The sequence below is a fragment of the Dromiciops gliroides genome, chromosome 2 (assembly GCF_019393635.1).
Source record: "Dromiciops gliroides isolate mDroGli1 chromosome 2, mDroGli1.pri, whole genome shotgun sequence".
Lineage (NCBI taxonomy): Eukaryota > Metazoa > Chordata > Mammalia > Microbiotheria > Microbiotheriidae > Dromiciops > Dromiciops gliroides.
In genome coordinates this window covers 385,991,011-386,011,806 of record NC_057862.1, presented here as the reverse complement: position 1 = coordinate 386,011,806, position 20,796 = coordinate 385,991,011, and the positions used below count along the sequence as shown (strand labels likewise).

The following is a 20,796-nucleotide window of genomic DNA, read 5'->3' as shown; positions in this document are numbered from 1 at the left end:
AAAACAAATTATAACTTCAAGCAAAAGTTATAAGATATAAAATAACCCCCCATAAATCATCAACATTTTTGTATATTACTAGCAAAATTCAGCAGAAAGAGTAAGGAAGAAAAAATTCATTTAAAATATAAGATATTTGTGAGTCTATCTGCTAAGACACATACAGGAACTACATAAAACATAATTACAAAACACTCTTTACACAAGAAAAATCTAAATAATTGGAGAAATATTTGTTGTTCATGGGTAGACCAATTGAATATGATAAAAATGATACTACTCCCCAAAATTTATGTATTCAGTACTATATCAATCAAAATACCAAAGAATATATTTATAGAACTGGGAAAATAGTAACAAAATTCATCTGGAGGAACTAAGGTCAAGATTATCAAGAGAATTAATGAAAAAAGGAGAAAGGAAAGGAGTCTAGAACAACCAGATCTCAAAGTATATAACAAAATCATAATTGTCAACAAAATTTGGTACTGGATAAGAAATAAAGAAGTTGATCAGTGAAGTAGATAAGTGAATATACAGAGCATAGCAACCTAGTATTTGATAAAACCAAATTTTCCTGCTATTGTTTCAAGAACTCATGATTTGGGGGAAACTAGGTGGCACAGTGGTTATAAATCACTGGCCCTGGATTCAGGAGGACCTGAGTTCAAATCTGACCTCAGACACTTGACACTTACTAGCTGTGTGACTCTGGGCAAGTCACTTAACCCTCATTACCCCTCAAACAAAACAAAACAAAACAAACAAAAAAACAAACTCGTGATTCTACAAAAACTAACTATTGGGGAAATTGTAAAGTGGTTTGAAAGAAAGTAGGTTAGGGCAGCTAGATGGTGCAGTGGATAGAGCACCGCTCTGGATTCAGGAGTACCTGGGTTCAAATCCGACCTCAGACACTTAACACTTACTAGCTGTGTGACCCTGGGCAAGTCACTTAACCCCAATTGCCTCACCAAAAAAAAGAAAGAAAGAAAGTAGGTCTAGTAGACCCACATCTCACACCATATAGCATGATAAACTTCAAGTGAGTACATGATTTAGATTTAAAGAGTGATATCAAAACAAATTGAAAAAGCATGGAAGAAATCACCTGTGAGATCTATAGATGGGGAAAGAGTTCATGATCAAACAGAAGATAGAGGGGCTCACAGGAGGTAAAATGGACAGTTTGGATTACATAAAATTATAATTTTTGTACAAACAAAACCAATAAAGCTAATATTAGATGAGAAGGATGAAATTAGGAAAAATCTTTGTAGCAAGTTTCTCTGATAAAGGTCTAATTTTTAAGATATATACGAAACTCAAAAAAAAGGGGGGGCCACTAGGTGGCGCAGTGGATAAAGCACTGGCCTTGGACTCAGGAGTACCTGAGTTCAAATCCAACCTCAGACACTTGACACTAGCTGTGTGACTCTGGGCAAGTCACTTAACCCTCATTGAAAAAAAAAAAAAAAGATATATAGGAAACTGATGGGCAGCTAGGTGACACAGAAAAGCTAGGTGGTTCAGTAGATAGAGTACCAGGCCTGAAATCAGGAAGACTCCACTTCATGAGTTCAAATTTGGCCTCAGACACTTATTATCTGGGTGACTTTGAGTAAGTCACTTATTTCTGTTTGCCTCAGTTGCCTCATTTGTAAAATGAGCTGGAGAAAGAAATGGGAAACCACTCCAGTATCTTTACCAAGAAAACTCCAAAAGGGGTCACAAAGAGTTAAACATGACTGAAAAAAATGATTCAACAACAAAAGGGAACTGATTCTAATTTATAAGAATAAGAGTCATTTGGCAGTTGATAAATGATTACAGAATATGAATAAATAGTTTTCAGAGGAAGAAATCCAAACTATCAGTAGTCAATGGGAGGGAAAGAAGATGGGATCTGTTTGTGTTTTCAAGAGGATTAGAATACAAATTTAGGACTTGGCCTTGGCACAGAAAAGAGTTACCATGTCATCAGAGACTGGAGAAGAGGTGGAGAGAATGAATGGCTTTCATTTTTTCCAAGTGCTTTGAAAGAATAATAATAATAATAATAATAGCATTTTTATAGCACTTTACAAATATTATCTCATTTTATCCACACAGCAAACCTGGGTAGGAACTATATCTTACCTAAAATGTGTATCTTCCGAAAATAGCAAAGGACTTTTATGCAGTAAAATCCTTTAAAAAATGCTTGTTGACCAAATAATGAATCTCTTTGTGTATGCATGTAAGCATGTGTATGTGTATGTGTTTGTGTGTGAGTGAATCCAGATTAAAGCTGTTAGCTCTATGAGAGCTGAAAGGACTGGTCATATAATTCTTCATAGCCCCCACAGGACACAATAATAATTTGTTGACTGCTATTTTGAAAAAAATCCAGAAACAAGATCCACCACCCTCCAATGATCCCTCATTCTTTTATTTCCAACACTTTTCCAAAAGGAGAGAAGTGGGGTCGGCTAGGTGGCACAGTGGATAGAGCACCGGCCCTGGAGTCAGGAGTACCTGAATTCAAATCCGGCCTCAGACACTTAACACTTACTAGCTGTGTGACCCTGGGCAAGTCACTTAACCCCAATTGCCTTACTAAAAAAAAATAATAATAAATAAAAAAGCCAAAAGGAGAGAAGCAGTATGGAATAGTAGCAGAGAGAGGGCCAAGAAGGTCTAAGTTCAGATTCTGCTTCTGACACATAGGAGGTATGGGACCCTGAGCAAGTAATTTAACCTCTCACTGTTCCAGGCAACTCTTTTTTTGTTTGTTTGTTTGTTTTTAGTGAGGCAATTGGGGTTAAGTGACTTGCCCAGGGTCACATAGCTAGTAAGTGTGTGTTAAGTGTCTGAGGCTGGATTTGAACTCAGGTACTCCTGACTCCAGGGCCAGTGCTCTATCCACTGCGCCATCTAGCTGCCCCTTCCAGGCAACTCTTTAAGCCTATACATTGGAGAAAAGATAACCACCTGCACAAGTCAAAGGGAGATTTCCTCCCCAGAGGTTCTCTAGACCAAATCAATCATAGGCCCAGTATATAATCCTACACTGAAAGGAAGGGCTGATGCCTTAGTCCATGCTGTGATAAAATAATGGGACTTGGCAGATGCCCAGGAGCCCCACCTGAAGATTGATTTGGAATTGATTGAATTGGGTGAGACTGAGAGACTGAGAACCTCCTTAATGATGATTAAATCAGGACCACACCTGGCCAGCCCTGAGTAGGGTGTTCTCTGAAGTTGAACCTAGTTAAGGTTGATTAAATTGAGACCACACGTGGCCAACCCTGAGTAGAGTGTGTTCTCAGAGGCTGTGGACTGCAACATCAACAGGAGACCACTCTCAACCAATCAACTTGAAGAACCTCCTATTTCGGGGAGGAGGACAGGAAGTAGGAAGCTGAGGCTGGCAGACTGGAGCTTCATCTTTTGTTTCTAGACATAGGCTTGGCAGAAGAACTTCACGTGGACTGCTACAAAAGCTAGGATTTCCATGCTATAAGGAATCTGTTCTCAATCTTTCTCTCTCTTCACTATCTTATAATATATCTTTTAAGAAATTCTGAAAAGCCTTAATTCTTGCTGAATTTATCAGTGATTTTAGCCAGTTTCCCCCCAAAACTGGGGGGGGGACAGATTAGAACCCACATTTAGATTTTTAAACAACACAATGCCTTAGTCAAAGGTTTTATTCTACATAACCTCTAAGGTCTCTTCCATCTCAAAAAATTTGAATTTTTCAGTTAGCCAGGTGACTCACTTTGGTTGCTGTGGTCTTGGTGCAGGAGTATTGAGCTTCAGAATGAAGAATCTGCTGTGGGAAAGAAGGACAGTAGATGAAATATGATCCCCTTGATATTGGAAAGGAATGAGAGAGAGGGAGAGGGAGAGGAAGGAAAGAAGGAGGGAGGGAAGAAGGAAAGGAGGGAGGGAGGAAAGGAGGAAATAGTATCATGTGCAGTTACTGTGCTAAGTGCTAGGGATACCAATTGTCCCTACATTCTGGGGCAGCTAGGTGGTGCAGTGGAAAGAGCACTGGACTTGGATTCAGGAGGACCTGAGTTCAAACCTGGCCTCAGACACTTAACACTACCTGGGTGAACCTGGGCAAGTCACTTAACCCCAATTGCCTCACCAAAAAAAAAAAAGAAAGAAAAGAAGCCTACATTCTAAAAGAGGGAAACAATACACATAAGGGGATATTGACCAGGGAAGTATGTTTTGGTCAGGAAAGGAGTCACAAAGCAATTGATTGACATCTTTCCAGGAGTCCTAGTATGCTGGCGTTGATTTGATTACTGGTCCTAGAGTTAGAGATAAAGAAAGCAGGGAGAATGATGGGTATGCTCACTGTGGCATGGCCTGAAGATGGAGCAGCAACATGCTAGGTAAGGGTCAAGCTAGTTATGGCAATTACTCACCAGCAAGAAGTCCAGGACTCCAGAGAGAAACATAAGTTAGGGTAAGATATCTAAGGATGAATGTCAATGCATCTAATATTCAAGCTAACATTAGAAAAATAAATAACTTCACTGGGTGGGAGAAGGAAGGGGGAAATATTAGGAAATGAAGGTTTTGTGTGTGTGTGTGTGTGTGTGTATATATATACACACACACACACACAAACATACATGTATTTTACATATGCATTAAAAAATTTAAGAGAGGAAAAACTAAATCTTATCATGAACAACTTGCAAACAACTCAGGGGAGATGGAAAAGCAATTAATTGGGTGGCCATCCTTATGACTAGATGATCAATTTGGGGGGGGGGGGCAATGAGGATTAAGTGACTTGCTCAGGGTCACACAGCTAGTAAGTGTCAAGTGTCTGAGGCTGGATCTGAACTCAGGTCCTCCTGACAGTGCTTTATCCACTGCGCTACCTAGCTGCCCCTAGTCCATCTATAGATAATCAATTTGAGTCAGTCTCAAAGACTGTTTACCAAGTCACAGAGTGGCTGTGCGAGCCCCACCTCCAGGGTCCAGTTCCCCTGACAGAAAAAAAGGTACCAGGTTTCCTGACCATCCAGCAGTAAGGTCAAAGTTGCACAGCTGAAAGGCAGGTGCAGTTATCAAGTCCTGATTTGTGACCATCTGCTTAAGGCAGTCAGAGAAAGGTTGAAGAGAGCCCAATGCCAAGGAGACTTTGCACAGAGCCAGAGATAGACTGTGATATTTATGAGGTTGTTTTCTTGACTCTGGCCCTCACTCCACCACACCCAGATAGAAGAAGCACAGGCACACACAGACACACTAATAGGGAGCTGAAAGAATAAGAATTTTTATGTTACAGAGATGATTATAACTAAAATAAATTGCTACAAATAAAATTACTGGTGAGGGGAGAGTTGTAAAATAATTCAAAGTCCTGCATACATCCTCAGCTGGTTGGCCCCCAGCCTCTGGCAAAGGGGGAGGAGAAATAAGCATTTATATAGTACTACTATACTGTGCCAGGCACTGCTAATCACTTTATAAATATTTTTCCCTTTGAACCTCACAGCAACCCTGTGAGGTATCTGCTATTACCTTCACTTTATAGTTAAGGAAACTGAGGCAAACAGGTTAAGGTACTTGCTCAAGGTCACACATAGCTAGTAAGCATCTGTGGCCAAATCTGAACTCAAGTCTCCCTGACTCTAAGCTCCACCTTGCTTCCTCTATAGAATTCTTAGTACATCTTTAAAGGGGAGAAATATGTGGCATGAAATCAGGTCATTGTGTTTTCCCTTCTTTGACATGAGTAATGCCGTTTTAGAATGTCTCAAGTTCAGGTTCAAAACAGGAAGTTGTTGGCCCTGAATTCAGAAGGACCTGAGTTCAAATCTGGCACTTACTAGCTGTGTGTCCCTGGGCAAGTCACTTAACCCTCATTGCCCCACAAAAACAAAAAAACAAAAAAAATAGGCAGTTGTGTCCAAACCTTTATGTTTTAATCTTTCTTTCTCCCAATTCTTATGGAAGGCCAATAAAAAAGAATAAAAGCCCACCCTCATTGACAGACTAGCAGTTCAGAAAAACTCTGTTCCCCCTCCCCTGAAACACAACAAAATGCCCTCAAGGCTAATAACTAATTAGCTGTGAACCCCTATGCTTACAGTAGGACTTCGGGGAAATGAGTAATTTCCCAGTCCCCACTGACCCCACGGAGACACACCTCTCTGTATGCCAACTGAAACTTCTCCCTGTCTAAGCTTGTACCAAAACATACAGGGAAAAGTATTAACATTTTAGCTGACTTGTTTTCAGTTGTGATAAAGGTCTCTCTCAGTGTAACCGGTTTTTATGTTCTATGTGGCAGCACAGGGAGTACTACAATTAGAACAATACAAAAGAGAAAACCAGATTGTCATGAATATAAGACGAAAAGAGTGTGATCCTAAGAAAGGGACCAGAGAGATCATTTGGACCAAGCTCCTCAGATGAAGAAACTGAAGCCAACAAGGTTCATTGATTTGAGTAGGGAGTGAGGGGTTTTCTGAGGACAAAGAGAAAGAGGAAGGCCCTTCTGCCACTAACTATGGGGCCAATGTAAGGTCACTGAACATCTCTGAACTTCAGTTTCCTTATCTGGAAAATGAAGATAATGTCATTGGTAATATCTATAAATTGCAATTATCATGAGGTTCCAATGAAATAATGTATGTGAAGTGCTGGGAGAACTTTAAAACTCAATATAAATAGTAATTCTTCTTTCCCACACCTCAGTAGGGACAGTCCAGACCTCTTGCATGTGATGGTCTAATGGAAAGAATAATAGACTTAGAATCAGGAAAAATTGAGTTCACATCCTTCTTTCTGCCAAGATAAACCCTTCTTCCTTCACAAATGACCTCATTTCATCCTGTCTTCTCCAACAGATTGCCCCTTCTATCATTCCCACCCTCTTTCTTACATTCAATCTCTCCCTACCTATAGGCTACTTTCCTACTGCCTATAAATATGCCCATGTCTCCTCTATCCTCAAAAAACCCCTCACTTGAACCATCCACCCATGCTAGCTATGGTCCTACATTTCTCCTCCCTTTTATGCCTACATTCCCTAAGGAAGCTGGTTACAATAGGTGTTTCCACCTCCACCTCCTTTCCTCTTACTCTCTTAACTCTCTGCAGTCTGGCTTCTGACCTCATCATTCAGCCTAAACTACTCTCTCCAAAGTTACCAGTGAGTTTTTTTTTTTTTGGTGAGGCAATTGGGGTTAAGTGACTTGCCCAGGGTCACACAGCTAGTGAGTGTTAGGTGTCTGAGGCCGGATTTGAACTCAGGTGCTCCTGACTCCAGGGCCGGTGCTCTATCCACTGTGCCACCTAGCTGCCCCACCAGTGATTTCTTAAATCTACTGGCCTTTTCTTAATCCTTATCCTTAACCTCTCTCATTTGTAAAACGTGGATGATAATACCTCCAAGGCATCAAATGATAAGATCAAATGTGATAACATACCTAAAGTAATTTGTAAACCTTAAAGCACTATGTCAATCATTAGTATTATTAATGCTTACCTGATTCTCTTAGTTGGTATGCTCCCTCAAGTTTTCTTTTAAGCTACAGTCTTGTTTGTATCTAGATTTGGGGTAGCAAGTACTTTTTTCTTACCTTGTACAATTTCAGACTTGAGCTCAGGCCCTGTCCAAATTGATTATAAGTTTTATGCTTTAGTGGCCAGACTATTGAAACTAACACATAGGCTGTCATCTCTCAAGTCTTCATTTTCCTTGCCAAGAAAAGCAACATGGGGGCAGCTAGATGGCACAGTGGATAGAGCACCGGCCCTGGAGTCAGGAGTACCTGAGTTCAAATCCGGCCTCAGACACTTAACACTTACTAGCTGTGTGACCCTGGGCAAGTCACTTAACCCCAATTGCCTCACTAAAAAAAAAAAAAAGAAAAAAAAAAGAAAAGCAACATGAATGAATCTTTGTTTTCCTTCTGGTTTTAGAACACTTGCCTTTCTGAGACATGTCCCTATTGTTTCTAAAGGGCATGTCTAAAATAACCTTTTCCCTTACCTATATACACCCAGGGAGGCAGCCAACACCAATATTACCCACAGCCAGCACTTGTAATTGTTACTCCGCCATTCTGCAAAAAAGAAATCATAGATTATTTGAGGCCTGCTTTACCAATCTAGGAATCCCCTAACTCCAGACCTTCCTTTAGTGAACACAGGTACCTCTAATACTATTTAATTTTTTTCTTGGGGGCAGGATTGTTGGCCACTCTCATAGTCTGAGAATTTCAAATGTGCAAGGCACCTCAGGGTCCCTGATAGGAGATCATCCTGTCTTTGCTTGATCAGTTCCAGCGATGGAGAGCTTCCTTGGCTAGCAAGCAGCTCATTCCAGCACCAGGGCTCTCTGATCATTCTAATACATTCATTCAACATGATTTTATTCCATTACAAATCAATATGGTCAAAGTTATGAATTGGTCCAACCAGTCTAGAAAATGATATGAAATTATTTTTCAAAAAAGGGATTAACATATCCATATCCTTTGACCTATAGATTTCATGGCTAGGCATATACCACAAGGAGGTCACAGATTGAAAGAACGTGCGATTCCAAACTAATAGCAACACCTTATGTGGTAGTAAACAATCAGAAACAAAGTAGGTGCCTATCAACTGAGGAATGTCTAAACAAAATACGGCATGCAATACTACTGTGTCATAAGAAATGGCTATTATGAAGAATTCAGAGAAGCATCAAAACACATATATGAACAGATTCAGACCAAAGAAAGAAGAACCAGGAAAGATAAACACAAAAACAAAAAAAAAAGAGACAGAACAAAAAAAGGACCTGAGTGCTGCATATTTATAATGACCAAACTTTGCCTTAGAGATGAATGTTTAAAATGCATGTCCCTTCTATCTTTGCAGAGTTGGGACAATTTGCATATTAGAAAGGCAAAATGTGGTTCATGTTAAGATTCTTTTTGGGGGGCAGCTAGGTGGCACAGTGGATAAAGCACCGGCCCTGGATTCAGGAGTACCTCAGTTCAAATCCGGCCTCAGACACTTGACACTTACTAGTTGTGTGACCCTGGGCAAGTCACTTAACCCTCATTGCCCAGCCAAAAAAATTAAAATAAAAAAAAAATTTTTAAAAGATTCTATTTTTCCCCCGTTTCTAACCCTAGCATTCAAGTTCTAGTCACATCGCTCTTTCACCCAGCCCATCTATGCATTGTCCCATCTCTAAGATACCTCATTCCTGCTACTTGAAATGCCTTACCCATTCTTCTGCATTTATCTAAAATTTTCTTCAAGACTTCTGGCCAAAATGGCTACATCTACCTCACATCTGAATGTGGGGCAGATTATCTAGCTCCCACATATGTAGTCCTGGAAAATTCTCAAGTTCACACAGAGTGAATAATGATCAATCATTCCAATGAAAAACTATAGTGAATTCTTCCACTCTAGAACCACACAAGAGGTCCCTGAGAAGCCTGAGGGCAACAGGAAAGGAAGCCACCAGCAAAGCCAGAGGCAGTGCAAGATATCCTCCAGATGCAACCAGAGACTGGTCATAGACACATGTGGTCTGGAAGGCTCTATGTCTAAAAGTAGCAAAAACTAGGAGCAGTTAGGTGGCGCAGTGGATAGAGCACCGGCCCTGGATTCAGGAGGACCTGAGTTCAAATCCAGCCTCAGACACTTTACACACATACTAGCTGTGTGACCCTGGGCAAGTCACTTAACCCCAATAGCCTCACCAAAACAAACAAACAAACAAACAAACAAACTAAAGGCTTTTCCAAAAAAGTGGCAAGGTAGTCAAATGGCCCCAGGGTAACCTTAGATGGTCTAGGGAGTGGCAATAGCTTGTTGTACCATTCAAATTAAAATACCCTGGGATCATGGGCACTGAGCCAAGAAGACTCTGATCTAAAACATCAAAGAGGGCCCTAAAGATCCCAGATTCTGACCCTCAAAGATCAACCTGTGATGTGGAGGCCAGCACAGGAACCCAGGTGACTGAGGAAAAGAACAAGCAGAGCCAATCAGCTGATGCAAAAGTTCAGGAAAAGTCCAGATCTGATCCTGACACAAAGCTAAACTAAAAGCTAAACTAAAGCTGGAGAGATAAAGTAAATCAAAGAAAACACAAACCAGTATTAAAATTATTGTAAAACTGAAAATCCCTAGAAATAAGGAGTAATGCCACTGCCAACAAAAACACAGAGAAAACAAACTTTCTACAAGAACTAGATGAATAGCTGGAAGAAATGAAGCAAGATATTTTTTTTAAATTACAAAGTCAGCGGGGCAGCTAGGTGGCACAGTGGATAAAGCACTGGCCCTGAATTCAGGAGGACCTGAGTTCAAATCCGGCCTCAGACACTTGACACTTACTAGCTGTGTGACCCTGGGCAAGTCACTTAACCCTCATTGCCCCACAAAAAGAAAAAGAAAGAAAAATTACAAAATCTTTGGAGGAAAGAAGTAGAAGGGAAATAAATAGTTTAGAAGAAAATGTGTAAACATTACCCAAATAAAAGACTTCCTAAAAACCAGAATATACTGAAGAGAAATTAATGACTCCATGAGACAGAAAGAAATATAAAAACAAAATCAAAAAAGAAGAAAATGCAGGATGCCTGATATAAAAAACAATTCACCTAGAAAACAGGTTAAGGAGAGATAGTTTAAGAACCATTGGATAGGGGTGGCTAGGTGAAGCAGTGGATAAAGCACTGGCTCTGGATTCAGGAGTACCTGAGTTCAAATCCGGCCTCAGACACTTGACACTTACTAGCTGTGTGACCCTGGGCAAGTCACTTAACCCCTATTGCCCTGCAAAAAAAAAAAAATAGAACCATTGGATAGATAGATAAATGTATGAATGAATAGATAAATAAATAAATAAATAAATAAATTGTTGAATAAATAAATAGATAGGTAGATAGGTAGATAGATAGATAGATAGATAGATAGATAGATAGATAGATAGATAGATAGATAGATAGATAAAAGAACCATTGGAGTCCTCAAAAATGAATGTAACCCTGGCTTAAAGGGCCAATGGTATGGGGTTGCCAAGGCTACACAGCTGAAATGAGCCAGAGTTGGTGAGAAGAAAGAAAAGAGACACAGGCTTTTTAAGCTCTTCAAGGTTCTATTGTTGAGGCCATGAAGAAAGAAAGACTCTAGGAAGAAGCAAACATGTAGAACTCCTATCAAACCCCAATTACCAGTTTGCCACAGTAGAGACTTCGGGAATTTTTCCCTTGGGTGAGATTAGGGAGTCTCTTTTTTTGTTGAGCTGAATTACCTTACTCTCAATGAAAGAGCTCCCTCGTTCTATATTGCCTGTTGCAGATTCTCACATGTATACTTCCTCTGATCTCTGTTTTGTTATTGGATAAATGGATTTCTTTCATTTTGGCTATGTGTGTTTATTGTGGAACTGATATCTGGTGGGAAGGGAGTTAAGCCTTGGATATAAAACTTGGATCCTCCTTTCCTCAATTAAGAAATTGTGAACAGGTATTTAACTAGAACCTAAAAAATTATATCCCCTAAACTAATAATATTTAAGGGAGCAGATATCTATAATTCTAGTCTGGTACCCCTTCTCTCTGGGGAAAGCAGAGGAATCAGTTTCTGGCCCTGACTTCTTGCTTCTCTTCCTAGTAGGACTCAAAGTCTCACTTGGAGAAGGATGAGTACATGAGATATTAGAGTTGCATCAATGATGGCCTTCCTGTTAGTCACAGATAACAACACAGCCAATTCTTCATTTGGGGGTACAGCTTCATTACATTATGTGAAAGAAAAAGCTATAATTCAAGAAATCATAAATGAAAACTAGCCATATCTGTTAGAACCAAAAGCTAATATAAAGATAAAAAGAATCCACTGATCATTTCCTGAAAGAAACTCCAAAAGGAAAAGTCCCAAGAATTTCATAGCCAAAATCCAGAGCTCCCATGTCAAAGAAAAAATATTGCAGACATCTAAAAAGAAGCAGTTCAAGTACCAAAGGACAAGTCAATTCACAGTAGATATGGCATCTAGTAAATGGGAGAAAGGGGAGGAGGGGGTGGGGGGAGAAGAGAAGAAGGGGAAGGAGGAGGAAAGCCACAGAGGATGTGACACAGATGATACAGCCCCAACAAGTGACAGACCTGAGAGGTCAGAAACTTTGTAGAGCAATCACCTGGAAAGCAGGAAAAGAGTTACAACAAGGAAGTGACCATGGCTGAATATCCAGGTCATAAGCAAATCCTCATTTTGCGAGTTTGCTCAGAGGTACAGATGCAAGGCTGGTGATTCCTCCCTCCCTTTCTCCTTTTCATCCTGCTTCTCCACACTCCTATAACTTATTTCTTTAAAGTTTGTTTCCTGTCACCTTGTCTTTAAAGATGGTTTTACAATAAATGTGGTCAACCATAATATTATTTAGTTGCGTGTTTCATTGGGGGTGGAGGTGGGGGCCTTTACTATAAAGCAGCAGTCATCAAAACTATTTGGTACTGGCTAAGAAATAGAGTGGTGGATCAATGGAATGAATAGGTTAGGCACAGGAAACACAGTAGTAAATGACTATAGTAATCTACTGTTTGATAAACGCAAAGACTCCAGCTTCTGGGACAGGAACTCAGTATTTGACAAAAACTGCTGGGAAAACTGGAATGTAGTATGGCAGAAACTAGGCATAGACCAACATCTTACACCTTATACTAAAATAAGGTCAAAATGGGTACATGATTTAGACATAAAAAGGTGATACCATAGGTAAATTAGGAGAGGAAAGAATAGTTTACCTCTCAGATCTATGGAAAGGAGAACAGTTTATAACCAAACAAGAGATAGATAATATTATGAAATGCAAAATGGATGATTTTGATTACATTAAATTAAAAAGGGTTTGTACAAACAGAAGCAATGCATTCAAAATTAGAAGGGAGGCAGAAATCTAGGAAACAATTTTTATAGCCAGTATTTCTGATAAAGGCCTCATTTCTAAAATATATCAAGAACTAAATCAAATTTATATGAATCCAAGTCATTCCCCAATTGAGAAATGGTCAAAGGATATGAACAGGCAGTTTTCTGATGAAGAAATCAAAGCTATTTATTGCCATAAGAAAAAATGCTCTAAATCACTATTGATTAGAGAAATGCAAATTAAAACAACTTTGAGGTACCACCTCATACCTATCAGATTGATTAATATGACAAAAAAGGAAAATAATAAATGTAGAAACTGTGGAAAAATTGGAACACTAATGCATTGTTGGTGGAGCTGTGAACTGATCCAACTATTCTGGAAAGCAATTTGGAACTATGCCCAAAGGGCTATAAAGCTATGCATGCCCTTTGACCCAGCAATACCACTATTAGGTCTTTTTCCCTAAAAGATCATAAAAAGGGGAAAGGATCCACATGTACAAAGATATTTATAGCTGCTCTTTTTGTGGTAGCAAGGAATTAGAAATTGAGGGGATGCCCATCAATTGGGGAATGGCTGAACAAGTTGAGGTATGTGAATGTAATGGAATACTATTGTGCTGTAAGAAACAATGAGCAGGTAGATCTCAGAGAAACCTAGAAAGACTTATATGAACTGATGCTGAATGAGATGAGAAGAACCAGGAGAACAGTGTACACAATATCAACAACATTGTGTGTTGATCAACTGTGATAGACTTGACTCTTCTCTGCAATACAATGTTCCAAGATAATTCCAAAGGACTCATGATGGAAAATGCTCTCCAAATCCAGAAAAAAGGAACTGTGGAATCTAGATGCAGAATGAACCATACTATTTCTCCTTTTTTTTTTTTTTTGAGGTTTACCCCTTTTGCTCTGATTCTTCTTTCACAACATGACTAATGCAGAAATATGTTTAATGTGGTTGTACATAATAACCTATATCAGATTGCTTGCTGTGTTGGGGAGGGGCAAGGGAGGGGAGGGAGGGAGAAAAATCTGAAACTAGAAATATTATAAAAACAAATGTTGAAAACTACATATAATTAGAAAAATAATAAGATACTTTAATGATTAAAAAATGTTCAAGATACAATAAAAAAAAGAGAGCAGGAGAGACAATAGAGAGAATGTGAAATAGTTTTTACAACTGTGATATATAATCACCTGGACAATTTTCCTGGATGGAGTCTTAGAAATATAGAAAGAAAAGTTATTGATTCTATTTCATGGGTTCACAGAGTAAGCACAGAAACTTAAACCCAGAGTCTTCTAGCAGTTGTGTCATCCACTTTGTTTGAGGGAGGCTTTGATAACCTGGGCCCTTGGTCATTTGTCTTCCCATTGCTTACCCCCTTTTTATGTGTCTTCTTCATTCCCCCTCTCAAAAAAGGGCTTGGAAAGCCCTTACCCCAGAAATGCTGTTAGTCCTCCCTGAATAGCTACACCTGTTTACCTTAATTCACTGGAGAAGGAAATGGCAAATTACTCCAGTATCTCTGCCAAGAAAAGTTCGTGTTTATGGTCCATGGAACTCATGAAGAGTTGGACATGACCGAACAACAATAACAAAGATGATCCATTTACATTTGTGACCTAGGGTTTCTGTTGTTTCACATTTACTGTAAAATGTGAGATGTCAATTGTTTGCCCAGAAAATTATCTATTACATTTTTTCTCCAAGTTGAAACACGTAGAAAATTAATTAATAATGTCTATGATACATGTTAATTAAAAAAAAACCCAAAATGCTGAGTGGATTTCTTCCTCCACACCCAGCTGAAACCTGGAAGACTCCAGAAAACTAATAGATGATTAAACTCTGTTTAGACAAGGATGATGCCTGTCAGAGAAGAACAGGGATGACTGTGCCACAGACTAAGTAAAAAACACCAAGAAATAAAAGGGAAAAGTAAGTTTCAGTTCCTAGGGACACAAGATTTAGAGTATCAGATCCAACCCCCTTCACTCTCAAATGGGGGAAACTGAGGCCTAAAGGGAGGGGGAAATGACTTGCCCAAGGTAAGAGAAATGAAATAAAGTCTCCCCCCAGAAAAATGCTGTTATCTCAGAAAACAAGACATAAGAAAGGAGGATTTCAGGAAGGGGACTCAAGGCTAAAAGCCAGTGTTGCAGGTGCCTAAAAGTAGATATAGAAGAGAATTTCAAGGCTAGTAGTCTAGCTAGTCCAAGTGTGCCAAAAGGCTAAAACTAGTTTGTATTGTGCTTGCTTGCTTAATTAGTTTATTCATATTAACTGCCAACACCCCAAAGGCAGAGACTGCTGACATTTTCAAACATGCAATGTATGCAATGGGAGGGGGGACATGTTAAAGGGAAATATGTAGAGACATTCTGGGAAGATTGTACACCTCTTAGTCTTCAACCAATGAGGCAAAGAGGGACGGGACCTTTGTGATAAGATTAAGGATTAAAAAGAGTAGTTTGCTGTGGCAAAGCAGGCCACTCTTTGAGAGTGCGTGCCCATTCTTGCAAGAATGTAATAAAGCCTTCATATATTCACCAAAAAGCAAATTCCAGTATTTTTATTTCTGACAAAGGTCACACAGGTAAGCATTGATAGTGCTAGAAGTAGAACTCATGTCTTCCTGAATGTGGAGCTTAAAGACATGAGTTGTTCCCACTAAAACATCCAGTTCTCTGCTCAGTAGGTCAACATTTTATATCTTTAAAAGGCATAAATATATAAAAACTGTTTGGAATTCAATTCATTTCAACAAGCACTGAGTACCTACCATAAAGAAGGCCTCATGCTCAGTGCTAATTGGAGTGAATAAAACACACTCCCTTCCTTCAACAAGGATCCATTGATAGTGGGGGGAAGGAGGGAAGAAGTGTTATAAATTTTTTTTTTTTTTAGTGAGGCAACTGGGGTTAAGTGACTTGCCCAGGGTCACACAGCTAGTAAGTGTTAAGTGTCTGAGGCTGGATTTGAACTCAGGTCCTCCTGACTCCAGGGCCGGTGCTCTATCCACTGCGCCATCTAGCTGCCCCATAAATATTTTTAATAAACATTTTTATTTAAAGTTTTGAGTTCCAAATTCTATTCCTTCCTCCTTCCCTCCCCTTCCCCCTCCCTGAGGCTGTAAGCAATCAGATATAGGTTATACAAGTGTGATTTTGTAAAACATACCATATTAGTCATTTTGTATAAGAAAACTCAAAAGAAAAAAAATGAAAGAAAGTGAAAAATAACATGTTTCAGCCTGTGTTCAATCAACATCCAGTTCTCTCTTTGGAGGTGGGAATATGCTTCATCGTGAGTCCTTTGGGATTGTCTTGGATCATTGTATTGCTGAGAATAGTTAAGTCATTCACAGTTCTTCATCGAACAATATTGCTGGTGTTATAAACATTAATAATAATGATAATGATGTTATCTCACGGTTCTGTATCATATTAAGGTTGATATAGTATATTCCTCACAATGACCCTTTGAGGGACATTATATGACTGTCCCTCATTGCAGATAAACAAACAAAATCCTAAAGTTTAATGGTGTCAGTAAAAAGTAATTCTATTCCATTTGCCTTTCCTTATATCCCCACCTTATTGCAGTGTCTGCCATGTAATTTTTAAAAGCACAGTTAATAAGTGCGTCTTGACAGACTGGCTCCCAACAAGCAGCGTTTGGATCTGTGGCCACACAGTGGTACTAGATTTGAGGGCCCTGTAATCTCATAGCATCATGAGCTTCTGAAATTAAGTGAACTAGGTCCTTAGTTACTAAGTGTTTGAATCAAGTTTCTATTAACTTCTCTTCCAACGTGGTTTTCATTACATCACAACCTATATATGAGTTTTTATTATAGACATGATAGAGAACAGTATAATTTGGGGGATGGGCCTTGGCTTTCACAAAATATTGGCCATAGGAAAGACCCTGGAAACTTTGTATTTGACTCACTTTGTTCCCCTCAAATCTCCGTACAAATGTCAATATTTTAGGGGGCAGCTAGGTGGCGCAGAGGATAAAGCACTGACCCTGGATTCAGGAGGACCTGAGTTCAAATCCGACCTCAGACACATGACACTAGCTGTGTGACCTTGGGCAAATCACTTAACCCTCATTGCCCCACCAAAAAAAAAAAGTAACAAAACAAATGTCAATATTTTAAAAGACCATTAAATATTAAAGAGGTTTTATTTGACCTGGTAATTGAGCCAGACAGCACTTGCTTTCAAGTCTTTAATAAAGCAGTTCAGAGTTCCAGCCAATGGGCATCCTCCCCTTACACATATACACAGTCCCCTCCCCCAACCTGCCCACCACAGTCTCTATAGCACCGGATTGGCTGAAGTCCAGCCAGCCATATGAAAGATTTCAGGCCCCATCTCTGTTCTGTGACTCTGGGATAAGATGGCACTGAACCTGCTGCTTTCCTCTTTGGGCTTCAGACCACCTACCTCCCTGTTGAGAAGTTTTGCCTGAAAAAAATACAGTTGGGAAAAGCAGCCCCCTGGGTCTGTCAGGTTTTGAGAGAGTGGCTTCACAATTGATGATGTCTGTCAGAGAATGCAACCTGGCCAGAGATTTGGTTCTGTGTTCATGGACGGGGCCAGAAAGGCAGTAGGGAGGTAAGGGCGAAAAGGGAGAAACAAGGAGGAAGAAGAGAAGAAGGAAAAGGAGGGGGAGAGAGAGAAAGCTGGAAAGAAGGGAGAGGAGTATTGGAAAGGAAGAGGTAGGAGAGAGAGAAAGGGGAGAAAGAAGGGTGAAAGGGTGTCCGTGTAATAGATAATTTTTCTGAGCAAACAATTTAACTCTCACATTTTACAATAACTGTGTTTCATTTTGTTTGTTGTCTTTTTGGCAGAGCAATGAGGGTTAAGTGACTTGCCCATGGTCACACAGCTAGTAAGTGTTGTTAAGGGTTAAAATTCTAGCTAAACTGTCTAAAATATCTAATGAGTGGTCGCCAATAAATTATAAGCTTTAGCAAGAGTTAGACTTTTAAGCATTTATTAAGGAGAATAAGAATTTGGTAAAGAGAGAGAGAAAGGCCTAGATTCCTATCTATTAAAGGGAGAGCACATTTCTAGCTCCCTTCTCCACCAGAGTCCAGAGGAAAGAGCGCGAGACTGAGCGCCAGTCTCTTCCTTCCTCCTCCCACTAGCCCGCGTCACTTCCTGACTCCTGGTCTTGCCCTCAAAGACCTTCCCTTCATGGGCAGAACTCTTCTACAGTAAGTATCCAGCAGGTGGCGTCATTCCAATCGTTACAGTCCCCCCTGTTGTTCTTCAAGAAACAAAATGTTTCCTTGACGGAACAGTGTCAAGTGTCTGAGTCCAGATTTGAACTCAGGCCCTCCTGAATCCAGGGCCAGTGCTTTATCCACTGCACCACCCAGCTGCCCAATAACTGTGAAACAACAGAAACCTTCAGTGACAAATGTACATAGAAGAGTTTAGGGTTTCTTTTTTATTCTCCCAAGTGAACAGTACAGTAATGTTGATATATACTTGAACAAAGTCAGTCTTCCCTGAGCAATTGCAGATTCAGGGTGTCTTCTAACATTGTTCCTTCCCTTTAGGGTGTGCATGGATCTAGTGTTTTGTGGCACTGGAGGCCATGAGGGAAAGACATTAGGAAACTGCTTTGCTTAGGCACAGGTGTGGAGAAATCTATGCAAATGGCTTTCCCAGGCCACCCGAAAGGTCAACTGGCTCCTAGCAGGAAAGTCCAAGTCAGGCAGGCTCCTCTTTCCCAGACAGAAATTGGAAAGGTCAGGGATATCTCAACCCTTACCTGGAGCTGTTTGCGTGGATCTGTCCCCCACCCAGCAAGAAGAATCTTTACTGTAAATAGATGGAAAAGACTCTGGAGCAGAGCTATGGGAGAAATCTGTACCAGAGAGCATGAAATACCTGTTCTATCAAGGGCTCCATCTTCCGGGTTAGACATATCTAAAGTTCATACTTTTCCCATTTCTGTCCTTCCCTTCTCTCTGTTCTCTCCAGCTCCCTTCCCCATTATCTCCTCTCTCCACCTTTTTCTACTTTCCTCCTTTCCACTCTCTTCCCTTCCCTGCCCCTCCACCCTTCTCCCTCCTCTTCTCTTCCTGTCCAACCCTCCCCCTCCCCCATCTCTCTGCCTTTCTCCCTTTCTTCTCCTCCTCTTCCTCCTTACTTCTCCACTGCCTTCCTGGCCCCCTGCATGAACACAGAACCAAGGCTCTGCCCAGGCTGAGTACTCTGACAGACACCATCAAATCTGAAGTCACCCACTCAAAACCTGGCAGAGCCAAAGGAGGAGGGGGTGGGGGGCAATTGTTTTCTTTCAGGCAAAATCTCTCAACAGGGAGCAGGCTGAAGGACCGACTCCAGTCAGAAGAGGAAAACAGCAGGTCCAGTCCCATCTATTCTGGAGTCACAGGACAGATATGGAGAAGAGGTGAGAGGGAAGAGGACAGAGTCTGACAAGAGCTGATCCCTTCACTAAGGGTACAGATGAATGGAGCTGGCAGGAAACCTGGGCTCTGCAGGGCTCCCAGACTGAAGTAAGTGTCCAGCCCCCAAGGGTCCCTTCCTCCAACCTGAGCAGTGGCCAGTCAGGCTTACACAGGAGTGCAGAACTGCTGATTCCAGGCTCTAACTGCAGAGTCCAGACTGCGGAGTCTTTTCCTTACCATTTCTAACATGAGGAGGTGGGTCAGATGATCCCTAAGGTTCCCTCTAGATTTGCCACTCTGCTGAATGCCAGGATCCCAAAAGGCCGACTTCCTAAAGTTTGGGGATAGACGGAGGGGAATACACTCCCCAGCCCTCCACCGTAAAAGCTCTCAGGTCAAGGTCCCAATTAAACCCAGAACCAGGCACCTTGGGGGCTCAATATCCTGGCCGAATTGAGTGGGAGAGGAAGACCCTACACCACTGGGACAGCCCAGCCTTTCCCAGCTCACCTTTAAGGGCTCCTACTCCCAGCATATTCCAGACCTTTGGAGGGCTGAAGAAGAAGAGATTGGAGCTTATCCTAAGATGTCCCTGCTTTGGCAGCTCAGAGCCAGTGGCTTAGACCAGCCTCTGAGCACTGAAGTTACAAAGACCTGCCTATGGGAACACCTATGTCTTACATTCACCACCCACCTGAGGTGGCAGATTTGTTTACTTCTGATTTGCTAAAGACAGAGTTAGCCAGCCCTCCGGAATCAGTCTGGGAGCTAGGATACCTGGATTCTTTTTTTCATTTCTGCCTTGGTGCTGCTGAGGGATCCTGAATCAATCTTTCATTTCTCTGCTTGTTTTCTCCTCTGTGAAACCCATAAGGTAAGGCCGCTACACTAGCTAAAAACAGCATGGGGCAGCATGTTATACTGGATAGTCTGCTGGACAGAGATTCTGGAAGACTCTTGACATTGACCATGAGCAAATCATTTAACTCTCTGACTCTCAATCTGTTCATCTGTACAGCAACAATACCTACAGTACCTACTGCACTGGATTTTTGTGAGGCTCAAATGAAATCAGGTATATATAATACCTTAAAGTACTATTAAAATGTTAGTTACTATTAAGTGATACTGATGGCCCGAGAAGCTACTCTCCAAAGGATCTGCGCATCTGGACTCAGACAAACCATATTCAGTTCTAAGAGACCCGACTCCAAAGAGAAGGGGCCAGGCCTTTCTTTCATTCTTTGGCTCATTACACCTTTACTTGGAATTATTCCTGGAAAACCTTTTTAAACAAAGCTCAAGGGTCTCCCAAAAGTGATTAACATAGTCCCTTCTAGAAAAGTTATTTAATCTGCAAAATAGTAGATATCAGGTATAGGACAGCTATTTGTTTCCTTTACCAGTAAGTCAATAAGCATTTACTAAGTTCCTA

At 40.7% G+C, this 20,796-nt stretch overlaps 1 protein-coding gene across 1 annotated transcript in view; it reads right to left on the bottom strand.

Moving 5' to 3' along the window:
* ABO (ABO, alpha 1-3-N-acetylgalactosaminyltransferase and alpha 1-3-galactosyltransferase) overlaps positions 1-20,796 on the bottom strand; it is a 50,970-nt gene that overhangs the window by 16,489 nt on the left and 13,685 nt on the right. The gene's annotated exons all lie outside the window — the stretch shown is intronic.